This window comes from Rhinatrema bivittatum, chromosome 7 (genome assembly GCF_901001135.1).
Source record: "Rhinatrema bivittatum chromosome 7, aRhiBiv1.1, whole genome shotgun sequence".
Classification (NCBI taxonomy): Eukaryota; Metazoa; Chordata; class Amphibia; order Gymnophiona; family Rhinatrematidae; genus Rhinatrema; species Rhinatrema bivittatum.
In genome coordinates, this window is record NC_042621.1 from 150,143,471 (window position 1) to 150,156,638 (window position 13,168).

At 42.9% G+C, this 13,168-nt stretch overlaps 2 protein-coding genes across 18 annotated transcripts in view; both read left to right on the forward strand.

Moving 5' to 3' along the window:
* The window catches only part of OPN4 (opsin 4), a 172,865-nt gene that overhangs the window by 146,521 nt on the left and 13,176 nt on the right, over positions 1 to 13,168 (forward strand). The window lies entirely within an intron of this gene.
* The window catches only part of LDB3 (LIM domain binding 3), a 452,171-nt gene continuing 444,887 nt past the window's right edge, over positions 5,885 to 13,168 (forward strand). For 14 of the 17 annotated variants that reach the window (XM_029609315.1, XM_029609318.1, XM_029609322.1 and 11 more), the window contains exon 1: positions 5,885 to 5,996. The gene's annotated coding sequence lies outside the window, so the exon portion shown is untranslated. The remainder of the gene's footprint in view (positions 5,997 to 13,168) is intronic. The other 3 variants (XM_029609319.1, XM_029609321.1, XM_029609334.1) reach the window with 2 other exon arrangements.

A 13,168-nucleotide genomic window follows, 5' to 3' on the forward strand; every position in this document is an offset into this window, starting at 1 on the left:
TTTTAATGCTGAAAATAGCTACGCCTTTTTCAATTGCATTAAGCTGTGCTATATCATGTGTTATGCCCGTAACACAATTTGCGATTTTTTCCGGAAATTCCGTTTTGGGTATTTTTAAGCTGGGGAAGGGCCTGAGATGTGGGAGGAGAGTGGGGAAGGGCCTGAGATGGGGGGGGGGGGGGGGGAGAGAGAGAGAACGCCTCTGGGGGGTGGCACCATAGTAAGCACCTATTTATGCTACTATAGGAGGCCCACCTAGTAACTCGAGGTGAGGTTTAGGTAGTAGTGTAGGGGTTAGGGGTCACTTTTACATGCAGAGTGAGACATATGAACAGAATAATGCTCTCTTGTGAAGATTTGAGGACCTTCAGAGTAAGGAAACTCACACAACAATGAGATTTGTACAATGTTCTCTCAACCTAGCTTGATGTTACATCAGATACCTAACGGATAAGGTAAGATTTTTTGTTTTGTTGTTTAATTTTGGAGGGATGCCCATGCTTTGGGCCTCAGCCTATGCCTTAGGCAAGGCCCTGGCTTCAGGCTTAGACCTAGGCCCAAATCATTAGTTTAATGGGTGTTATTTAATGTGTCTGCTGTTTTGAAATATTTTATTGGTGTTTGGGGAAATATTAACATATTAATGTGAATTTTTAATTATTGAATGCTCTATTTGTTGGCTATTTTGAAATGTATTCTTTTTTTTGGTATGGTTTTCCAATTATGAATGATATTTTATATTTCTTGATTTTATTTTGTGTTTTATGAAGAGTGGTGGTGGTTATTTTTTTAATTGTTGCACTGCATAATACAGTTGGGCTTGTTGTAGTTTCCAGTATATTTTTTGTCTGCACGTTTCTATTTCTATTTTATGGCCCCTTTTTTTGTTCTGTAATTGGTGGGGGTCTGACTGTGTTCTGTATGTGAAGTATTCTGCTAGCACAGGGATGGCCAACTGGTGTTTCGTGAGTGTTATTCACTGGCTGTTGCATCAGTGAGTCTTCTGGAGAGTGTAGGTGCAAAGAAGGGATGGGAATAGAAAAGGGAGGGGTTTGCTGCTGGCTCTGGGAGGGCTCTGGGAGTTCTTGTTTGCTGCCAGCCCTTCCAGAGCCAGCAGCAAACAAGAACTTTACATAATGTGGCAGTACTTAGGGAGCACATGTGCAACAGCACAACAGCAGAATGTGTGCATGTCTGAAAGTGTATGTGCACATATGCATGAGAGTGCGTGTGTGTCTGCATGTGAGAATGTGTATGCATGTGAATGTAGGGCGGGGGAAGGCGTAATTCTGAATATCTGTCCTGGGTGCAGCAAAAGCTTGTCCCAACTCTGCCTCTCCCCCATCCCTAATCCTTTCACCATCTCTGAGATCCCATCCCTGAACTGTTACTTGAGATTCTTTTTCCTCACTCAATACATTAATCAGACACAAGCAAGATTGTAAAACCTTTTATATTGTAATATAAAAGATGGAAATATTTGTCAATATGATTCCAAATTCTTTAATTTTGTCCTGAGCCGATGTAGGAAACTTTGGAGCTGTGCCTTAGGCCTTCTGTCTGCACCCTGTTGTCAGGATGGTAGGAGGCAACAGCTCTAATAGTGCTTAGACGGAAGCAAAAACCTAAAGCCATAGCTGTCCCTTAGGTCAGAATATCCACATACTCACAACAGATTACTTACTAGGGGTGTGCATTCGTTTTGAACTTATATGTAAAACGCTACTTATTTTTTTTTTTAAACTTAAAAAAGTGATGAGGCGAAAACGATCGGATTTCCAACTTATTCAACATAGCTATGTTGAATACGTTGGAAATTGCGATCGTTGATCCTAAATAAAAATTTAAACCCCTCACCCTCCTTAATCCCCCCCAAGACTTACCAAAACTCCCTGGTGGTCCAGCGGGGAGTCAGGAAGCCATTATTCTATTCGTTTGCGAGGAGCACGTGACGTCCGCGTCACGTCGGAGTGACGCGGCCGTCACGTGGTCCACCGCGGTTCCTCTCCCGGACCCCTCGTTGGACACAAACGGAACTTTTGGCCAGCTTGGGGGGGCCTCCTGACCTCCCCAAGCTGGCCAAAAGTTCCGTTTGTGTCCAACGAGGGGTCCGGGAGTGGAACCGCGGTGGACCACGTGACGGCCGCGTCACTCCGACGTAACGCGGACGTCACGTGCTCCTCGCAAAGGAATAGAATAATGGCTTCCTGACTCCCCACTGGACCACCAGGGAATTTTGGTAAGTCTTGGGGGGGGGGGGATTAAGGAGGGTGAGGGGTTTAAATTTTTATTTAGGGAACCGGTGCACGTATGGACATAGACTCAACTTATGGAATTCTCCATATGTCCATATTGACCGAAATTGACCCCCCTTTTCTACTTATGGACTTATGAACATAAACTTTTTGTCTGCACATCCCTATTACTTACTTTATTTCGGTAAACACTTTTACAACTCAAATCAACATCAAGTCTAACAGATTTTCCTGCTGGGATCTGCAGCAGACTCAGCAACCCTCAAGTTGCTAGGCAGATCTTTCCTGTTACCAGCAACTCCTTTTCTAGTCCCAAGTTCCTCAGGGGTGGTTCCTCAGGGGTGGGATCACTGGTGCTGTTATCAAGCTCAGTCCAAGCTCCTTTAGCTTGCCTAGATCCAAATATACTGCAGCCACCTGGTAGCTTAGAAGTAGAGAACCATCTTCCCAAATCATCAATGCCCCAGTTCAAGTCCCATCAGAGTCTTAATCTTATAGAGGTATTTAAGTGCCTCTATCACAATTCCCCTATTTTTTCTCTCCCCTAGGTTATACATATTTAGATCTTTAAGTCTCATACAATTTTTATTGCAGACTTTGCACTCTTTTAGTAGCCTATCTGAACCACCTCCAATTTGTCTATATTCTTTCAAAATGTATGGCTTCTAGAACAGAACAAAATATTAAATGCAATTTCCCCATTGTCCTTTTCTACTGATTATGCCTATCCTTATGAGGTCTTTCTCATGGTCTGTGTAGATCAGTTTCCTCAGCACCTTCTCTTCCCTCACGCCCCCCTCCACCCAACCATTCATCATGTACTGCTCCTTTGGATTTCTGAAACCCAGATGCATGAATCTGTATTTTTTTGCCAAGGGCACTCAACTACTTCTCAAGCTTTCTTAGATTTCTTCTCAGTCCATTTACTCCTTCAGGGGCGTTCACTGTTGCAAATCTGCCTAAAGGCAAAACCTTTTCTTCTGACTTCTATACCATGTTGCTCACTAACTTATTGATCAGAACCAACTGCAGGACAGATCCCTGTGGCACTCCACTAATCACGCTTCAGTCTGAATTCCATTTACCACTATCCTCTATCACGCAACCAGTTTTTAAGCAAATCTACCATCAATTCTTGGTAGTAGGTGTCCTTTCCTCTCTAAACTTGAAAAGACACTTTAGGGTAAGACTAGAACTTTATGATTGTAGTTACTGATATTCCTATGCCCCTGGGAATTGTGAGAAAGAAGACTTGGATGCTGAAGCATAAGAAAATCGAACTGCAAGACTCCTTTATTTGCCTTAGAGAGGATAGAATGATTGCTGTTAGAACAGTCAGGCTCAGGATTAAAAGAAATAATTGTCACAACAATAGTACTAATTATCAGAATATAGTATGAGGGATGGGGTGTGTGTGTGGGGGGGGAGGATTATTCCTTCCCCATTATCTCTCTCTTTTCCACCTCCTTGGGATATTTGTCAGAGTAATTGTAGATCTGGAAGCGGCATCTTCCTAGGAACTGTAGTCTTCAGCAGGACTCCTGTGTAGAGAAGATCCACATTTTTCTGTAAAGACAGTAGGGATGTGAATCGTTTTAGGACGATTAAAATTATCGTCCGATAATTTTAATATCGTCTTAAACCGTTATGGAACACAATACAATAGATATTCTAACGATTTATCGTTATAAATCGTTAGAATCGTGAGCCGGCACACTAAAACCCCCTAAAACCCACCCCCGACCCTTTAAATTAAATCCCCCACCCTCCCGAACCCCCCCCAAATGACTTAAATAACCTGCGGGTCCAGCGGCGGTCCGGAACGGCAGCGGTCCGGAACGGGCTCCTGCTCCTGAATCTTGTTGTCTTCAGCCGGCGCCATTTTCCAAAATGGCGCCGAAAAATGGCGGCGGCCATAGATGAACACGATTGGACGGCAGGAGGTCCTTCCGGACCCCCGCTGGACTTTTGGCAAGTCTCGTGGGGGTCAGGAGGCCCCCCACAAGCTGGCCAAAAGTTCCTGGAGGTCCAGCGGGGGTCAGGGAGCGATTTCCCGCCGCGAATCGTTTTCGTACGGAAAATGGCGCCGGCAGGAGATCGACTGCAGGAGGTTGTTCAGCGAGGCGCCGGAACCCTCGCTGAACGACCTCCTGCAGTCGATCTCCTGCCGGCGCCATTTTCCGTACGAAAACGATTCGCGGCGGGAAATCGCTCCCTGACCCCCGCTGGACCTCCAGGAACTTTTGGCCAGCTTGTGGGGGGCCTCCTGACGCCCACGAGACTTGCCAAAAGTCCAGCGGGGGTCCGGAAGGACCTCCTGCCGTCCAATCGTGTTCGTCTATGGCCGCCGCCATTTTTCGGCGCCATTTTGGAAAATGGCGCCGGCTGAAGACAACAAGATTCAGGAGCAGGAGCCCGTTCCGGACCGCTGCCGTTCCGGACCGCCGCTGGACCCGCAGGTTATTTAAGTCATTTGGGGGGGGGTTCGGGAGGGTGGGGGATTTAATTTAAAGGGTTGGGGGTGGGTTTTAGGGGGTTTTAATGTGCCGGTTTTGCGATTTTTCGATTTTTCACGATTTTTCACGATATTTTACCCCCCCAAACGGCAACAATACGATTCCCTCCCCCTCCCAGCCGAAATCGATCGTTAAGACGATCGAGGACACGATTCACATCCCTAAAAGACAGTAAAACAAGTTACTGTTGCTTGTTTAACCAATGCAGATGTATTGCAAAATGTCCCCTTTTGTCTTAGAAATTCATTTTAAATATTACTTTTCACTATTCTCTGCGGACCACTATTGAATTTTTTCAAGTGAATTTCTGCTGTCTTCTCCAAGCTACATTAAGCAATTACCAATTCCGCAGATCAAATTTTGCTGGTTCATGGGGGAGGGGGGGGGGGGGTTAAACAGAAATTAGCCCCTTGTGCAAATAAATCCAGACATGGGCAAAGATTGCAACATATTTATAAACTTATGTACTACAACAAGTTTTAGATTTGAATATCCAACCTCCTGTGCTAGCAGAGGCCCCCAAACTGTCCTTCCTAGCTCCTGAGGCATAAATGCATTACTTCTGAGACATGTGCCCTTCAGCTGGCTCTGTCAGGCAGGAAATCTGAAATCAGGTCCCCATCACTGAAACAATCAGTGCTACAGCTGGGCATCACATGATTACTGAATTCTGCTTTAATTCACAAAGAGACTGATTCACTACAATCTGGTAAGGTTTTAACATGGAAAATGCACATTATTAGTGAATAAACTCCCTGGAAGAAAATGGGATATGGGGTACATTTCAAAGAACTTTATTTAAAAAAAAAAAAAAATCCATAGGCATAAAATGGAAAATAGTCCTTTGAGGAGAAGGCCCTAAATCATTTTTTTAATTGTTCCAGCAGATTTGAAAGTTTCATTTGATGAACTGAATGGCTGTAATGATGAAATTGGTGCATATATGCAGGCAGTTCATCCTAATAAATAAAATAGCGCACTGAGCTGCACTCAAAACAATGCAAGAATGAGGGCTGACCATCTTCATTTCTGATCAATACAGAGAAGCACGGCACGTTAGCAACATGCAAGAAAAAGCAGTGTCCCTTTAAGAGGTCCACCTTAAGAAAACTCCCCCACAAGTGGGTGATGTCACTGGGGATGCAAGGATCATATAAATGTGCAGCTGGAGCAACAAAAAAAAGCCACAAGAGCTCCAGAGAGGGACCTGCGGAGCTGCTCCCAGGTAGAGGCGACGATCAGCTTATGTTTTACCATCCGTCTAACAACATTAACCCTGCTCCTCCTCTTAGTAACTCCAAGCTTTTCTTTATTACTTTCTGTACTTCTTGCATGCTTCTGCTGGAGAATCTCTCTCTCTCTCGCTCTCTTTTCCATGCTTTACCCTACCCCCAGAAATGACCATCCCAGTTTAGTCATTGGCACCAGTGTCAGTGTCATGCTGTTTGAGTTTCATGCTTGTGCCTGCTGGCGACGGGTATTAATCAGCCTGAATACGTCAGCTGGGACTCACTTCAGACCATTTGTTCAGTAATCACTCAGGATCAGCTGTTTTTGCAAACTGCTCTGGCCATGCAGTATTCAGCAGGAGCCGATGCATTAGAAACTCATTTTCTTCTGACACGTTTTTCCACCCCCGTTCCTGCATTTCTCTTTCATCTGCAGTCCAGCTAACTGTATATTGTGACTTGATACTTTTTGGGCAATCTGTGTGTGCTCACAAAAACACTAATTGAGACTAAGCAGCTGAAGTGCAATTACTTTAACTTTCTGTAGCTAGATTATGTAATTTGAAAAAGAATTTTCAGCATAAAATCATTTTATTGGAAGCCTTTGAATTTTTTTCAGTGTCCTGAAATACGATTTTTTAAAAACTCCCTGCTTAAAACATTTTCTTCATTAAATACATTTTCACATTATTTTGTGTGGCATGTCCTAAGCATGGAATTATTTTTACTGTGTGACCAGTAGTGTTGAATGATGAACTTAGAATAATAAAGCCATATCTGAATTACAACACAGCATCAGATGACTGAATTTCCTAACCTCAAATCTAAAGATTTTAGAAAATAAATATACAGAGTATAATTTTACTCCAATGAGGACTTATCACTGTCATGTCATTGTCCTGAATCCCAAGGGCTCACTCTGCTTTCTAATCAGGATACTTCTTAATAGGGGCAAACCAGTATTCCCTCACTCTTCCCAAATAATGGGCATATATGAACTCAAATGATAAGCTTTAAGAGACTATCAAAACAAAATGCAGATCCTTTTAGTAACGAAAATATTCAAGAAGGTTTAAAAAAAAAAGGGGACAATTTTTCCATGTTTTTCTGGTCAAACTTACAATGTCCCTCCCTTTTAACTAGTCTCAATGACATATCACATGTAATATGTGTGTAGATCAGATCTGTAATGAATTCCCTAGGTCCCAAACTTTGACAATGATTTCCAACTCCCATTATTTTGCCAGGTTTTGTGTTTTTTTATTTTATATAACTAGAACTCACCTTATTTCATGCCCCTAGATTTGTTGCTATATGGGAAATAGATATCTATCTATCTATCTATCTAGTATCTACCTACCTACCTATCTATCTATCTATGAGTAGAACAAACTTCACAATGCCAAACTGTTCCTGGGTTGGATTTTACTGTTCTCCAGTGAAAATATGTCTAACCTTCTGTCTTCAGAAAAGTACATAGCATGTAGTACAGGCATGAGTACTATACTTGTCCATTTCAAACAGGTTTTCTTTAAAGATTGATTGAATCCAACACATTTGCAAATATTGTATTTGAATGAAATATGCTATGAATAAATACAAATAAGTTTTTTTTAAAATTATAAATGGAATTTTTAACTCCAAAAACTGCAGTGCATTTGTGGCTCTGAGTTATATACAACTTGTAACAAATAGCACAAAGAAATGCAGAGGGCAGATATTCTGAACAAATCATTTGGGATATATGGGATAGCTAGAAGATGCCAGACCTTTTTTGTACACATTATGCAGTAAAACTTTTAGTAAAAATCATTTATCCATCGATAAACAAGCATGAATTTAACCATTTACATATGGGTGACATCGAAGCTGTAGCCAGGCAGTGTGTAGTGATCACAACATGATCAAATTTGAACTAATGACTAGAAGTGGGACAATATGTAAATTTATAGTTCTAACCCTACATTTTCAAAAGGGAAACACTGATAAAATAGAAAAAAACTGAAAGGTGTAGCTGCAAAGGTTAAAAGTGTACAATAGGCGTGGACATTGTTTAAAAATGCAATCTTAGAAGTGCAGTTCAGATGTGTTCCACACATTAAGAAAGGTGAAAGGAAGGCAAAACAGTTACCGGCGTGGTTAAAAGGTAAGGTGAAAGGGCTATTTTAGCCAATAAAACATCCTTTAAAAATTGGAAGAAGGATCCATCTGAAGAAAATAGGAAAAAGCATAAGCATTGTTAACTTAAGTGTAAACATAGAAACATAGGACAGCAGAAAAAGACCAAATGGCCCATCCAGTCTGCCCAGCAAGCTTCCATACTTATCAGTTTCACACAACGCCAAGGTCAGGGCCTTTGTTGGTTATTGTTTGATTCCAATTTCATTCCATCCCTGACGTTGAAGCAGAGAGTAATGTTGGAGTTGCATCAAAAGTGAGGTATCAGGCTTATTGATTAAGGGTAGTAACCGCCGCATCAAGCAAGTTACCCCCATGCTTATTCCTATGTTCCACATTTCCCCTTGCTGTTGAAGCAGAGAGCAACGTTTGAGTTGCATTAACTGTATGAAGGTTTGGAAAAGGGTAATAACCACCATTCCAACAAGCTACCCCCATGCCTCTTTACATTCATTCCCATCCTCTAGCCTTTAGGGATCCACAGAGTTTATCCTATGCCCCTTTGAAATCCTTCACAGTTTTAGTCTTCACCACTTCCTCTGGAAGGGCATTCCAGGCATCCGTGAAGAAATATTTCCTGACATTGGTACTAAGTCTTCCTCCCTGGAGTTTCAAATCCTAATCCCTAGTTCTACTGAACTCTTTCCAATGGAAAAGGTTTGTTTCAAGTATCTGAAGGTATGTATCACATCACCCCTGCTCCTGCTCTCCTCCAGGGTATACATATTCAGGTTCTTCAGTCTCTCCTCATAAGTCATTTGATGGAGAACATGCACCATTGTGGTTGCCCTTCTCTGGACTGCCTCCATCCTGTCTTTATCCCTTTTGAGATACAGTCTCCAGAAATGAGCACTCTGCACTTCTTGGCATTGAATTCCAGCTGCCATATCTTCAACCATTCTTCCAGCTTCCTTAAATCCAATCTTATTCTCTTTACTCATTGTGGCGTGTTAACTCTGTTGCAGATGTAAAAATTGATAAGGCAGGCTAAGAGAGAATTTGAAATGAAGTTGGCCATAGAGGCAAAAACTCATAATAAAAAGTTTTAAAAATATATAAGAACATAAGAACATAAGAAAATGCCATACTGGGTCAGACCAAGGGTCCATCAAGCCCAGCATCCTGTTTCCAACAGTGGCCAATCCAGGCCACAAGAACCTGGCAAGTACCCAAAAACTAAGTCTATTCCATGTAACCATTGCTAATGGCAGTGGCTATTCTCTAAGTGAACTTAATAGCAGGTAATGGACTTCTCTTCCAAGAACTTATCCAATCCTTTTTTAAACACAGCTATACTAACTGCACGAACCACATTCTCTGGCAACAAATTCCAGAGTTTAATTGTGCGTTGAGTAAAAAAGAACTTTCTCCGATTAGTTTTAAATGTGCCCCATGCTAACTTCATGGAGTGCCCCCTAGTCTTTCTACTATCCGAAAGAGTAAATAACCAATTCACATCTACCCGTTCTAGACCTCTCATGATTTTAAACACCTCTATCATATCCCCTCTCAGTCGTCTCTTCTCCAAGCTGAAATGTCCTAACCTCTTTAGTCTTTCCTCATAGGAGAGTTGTTCCATTCCCTTTATCATTTTGGTAGCCCTTCTCTGTACCTTCTCCATCGCAATTATATCTTTTTTGAGATGCGGCGACCAGAATTGTACACAGTATTCAAGGTGCGGTCTCACTATGGAGCAAAAAACCTGTGATGGAATTCGTTGAACTGTTAGATGACTGAGGGGTTAAAGGAGCTCTTAGGAAAGATAAGGCCATTGCAGAAAGACTTAATGAATTATTTGTTTACAATTGAGGATGATGGGGAGCGACCAGTTCCGGAGATGGTTTTCAAGGGTGATGAGTTAGATGAACTGAACCAAATCACTGTGAACCTAGAAAATGTAGTAGGTGAGATTGATAAACTAAAGAATAGCAAATCACCTGGACTGGATGGTATGCACTCCAGGGTTCTGAAGGAACTAAAAAATGAAATTTCAGATCTATTATTTACAATTTTTACCTATCATTAAAATTATCCATTGTACCTGAAGACTGGAGAGTGACCAATATAACCCCAATATTTAAAATGGGTTCAGGGGTGTTCTGGGAAACTATAGTCCAGTGAGCCTGACTTCAGTGCCAGAAAAAATAGTGGAAACTATTCTAAAGATCAAAATCATAGAGCATACAGAAAGACATGGTTTAATGGAACACAGTCAGCACAAATTTATGCAAGGAAAACCTTGCCTCACAAATCTGCTTCATTTTTTTGAAGGGTTTAATAAACACGTGGATAAAGGTGAACCAGCAAATATATTGTATATGGATTTTCAGAAGGCGTTTGACAAAGTCCCTCATGAGAGGCTTCTAAGAAAACTAAAATGTCATGGGATAGGCGGCGATGTCCTTTCGTGGATTACAAACTTGTTAAAAGACAGTAAACAGAGAATAGGATTAAATGATCAATTTTCTCAGTGGAAAAGGGTAAGCCGTGGAGTGCCTCAGGGAACTTTACTTGGACTGGTGCTTTTCAATATATTTATAAATGATCTGGAAAGGAATAAGATGAGTGAGGAAATAAAGGTTGCAGTTGATACAAAATTATTCAGAGTAGTTAAACCACAAGCGGATTGTGATAAATTGCAGGAGAACCTTGTAAGACTGGAAGATTTGGAATCCAAATGGCAGATGAAATTTAATGTGGACATGTGCAAGGTAATGCATATAGGGAAAAATAACCCATGCTGTAGTTACATGATGTTAGATTCTATATTAGGAGTTACCACCCAGGAAAAAGATCCAGGCATCATAGTGGATAATACATTGAAATTGTCGGCTCAGTGTGCTGCGGCAGTCAAAAAAGCAAACAGAATGTTAGGAATAATTAGGAAGGGAATGGTGAATAAAACTGAAAATGTCATAATGCCTCTGTATTGTTCTATGGTGAGACTGCACCTTGAGTACTGTGTACAATTCTGATTGCAACATCTCAAAGAAGATATAGTTGCAGTGGAGAAGGTACAGAGAAGGACGACCAAAATGCTAAAAGGGATGGAACAGCTCCCCTATGAGAAAGGCTAAAGAGGTTAGGGCTGTTCAGCTTGGAGAAGAGACGGCTGAGGGGGGATATGATAGAGGTCTTTAAAATCATGAGAGGTCTAGAATGGGTAAATGTGAATCGGTTATTTTTCAGATAATAGAAGGACTAGGGGGCATTCCGTGAAGTTAGCAATTGTCACATTTAAAACTAATCAGAGATAATTCTTTTTTACTCAGTCCCCTATTTGTTGCATTGGTGGTGGACCCTTGGCCTGAGGTGGGGTTGACGCTACCTGTAGGGCAAGCACCACGGGTCCCGACCATCAGGAGGCGGAGCAGACCAGGAGACGGAGGCTGGCTGGAGCTTTGCCAATACCAGCCCTCATTCCTCGCAGGTTGAGCCCTTGGTTGCCAGGGCCATCTGGTCTTAGGCGATCCTCCGTCAGACAACTCCCAGTGGATGTTGTAGCAGGTAGCCAGGGACAAGCAGAGATATCGGAGGGACCGAGGCAGGTCCAGATGAGGCAGGCATACAGAAGTCTAGGTGGCAAGGACGGGCCAGGAACAAGAGTAGGTGACACCCGGATAGCAGAAGGCCGAAGCCTGACAAGGCCAAGTCCAGTGGGATACCAGAAGCAAAGTCGGAGACAGGCAGGAGTCTGGGCAGGCGACAGAGCTAGGCAAGGTACAGCGGAGCAAAGGTCGAGGCCGGTAATCAGTCCTTAGCATAGTTCCAACGAAGCGAGGGTCAAAGCCAGTAATCAATCCTGAGAGTGATCCAATGAAGCAGGGGTCAAAGCCAGTAATCAGTCCTGAGCGTGGTCCAATGAAGCAGAGGTCAAAGCCAGTAATCAGTCCAAGGCAAGGCTAGGTAGGAACCAGGAATGGAGTCGGGAACAGGGACCAGGAACAAAGTCAAGAACAGGACGAGCAACGAGCACACGACAAGCATGGAGACCTATTTCCAAGGCAAGGAATGAGTGGCGGGCCCTGCCTTAAGTAGCAGAGTCCGATAATGTCATCATCCAGGGCCATGGGTGAGATTCATGCTGTGGCCTCTTTTTTGGTAAAAGAGGTGCGCGCGTGCGCATGCGCCTAGGAAGAAGCAGGAAGCTGGACGGCGGCGTCTCCCCGCGGCACACGTGGGGAGACCTGCCGGGAACTGGAGGAGTCTGTAGAGGAATAAGGAGAGCTGGAGGAGCCTGAAGAGGAACAGGGATAGACGAGGAGGCAGTGGGGGTGCGGGAGCACAGGCGGCTTGCCACCGCCACCAGAGAGGATGGGCCAGGTCCAGGAGCCGGGTGCTGGAGGTGAGTAGGCCCGGTTGCGGGTCTGCCATGGCCAGATCACGCAACAACTATTAAGCTCTAGAATTTGTTGCCAGAGGATGTGGTTAGTGCAGTTAGTATAGCTGGGTTTAAAAAAGGTTTGGATAAGTTCTTTGAGAAGAAATCCATTAACTGCTATTAAACAAGATGACTTAGGGTATAGGCACTGCTATTACTGGCATAAGTAGCATGGGATCTACTTATTATTTGAGTACTTGCCAGGTACTTGTAGCCTGGATTGGCCACTGTTTGAAACAGGAAGCTGGGCTTGATGGACCCTTGGTCTGACCCAGAATGGTAATTTCTTATGTTTTTATGTTCTTAGGGGGGGTCTATGGCCAAGTGAAAAACCGCACCCATTCCCATTACCCAACACATGACAGCACGAGTTGTGAGACTCTGTTAAAGGTTTGTACAGCAATGCCCACAGCCAGTGCAAAGGTATTAGGCACCCTAGGGAAACCTTTTAGGCTTGCACTCCCCACCCCACCATACCCTCTTCTCACATAATTAAAAATTATGCATTTATCATGACAGATTTTACATGAAAAAGAACATTCAAAGCACAGTTTTCTGAGGTAAAAATATCACTTACAATATGTATATTATATTTACATGCACTGCTGT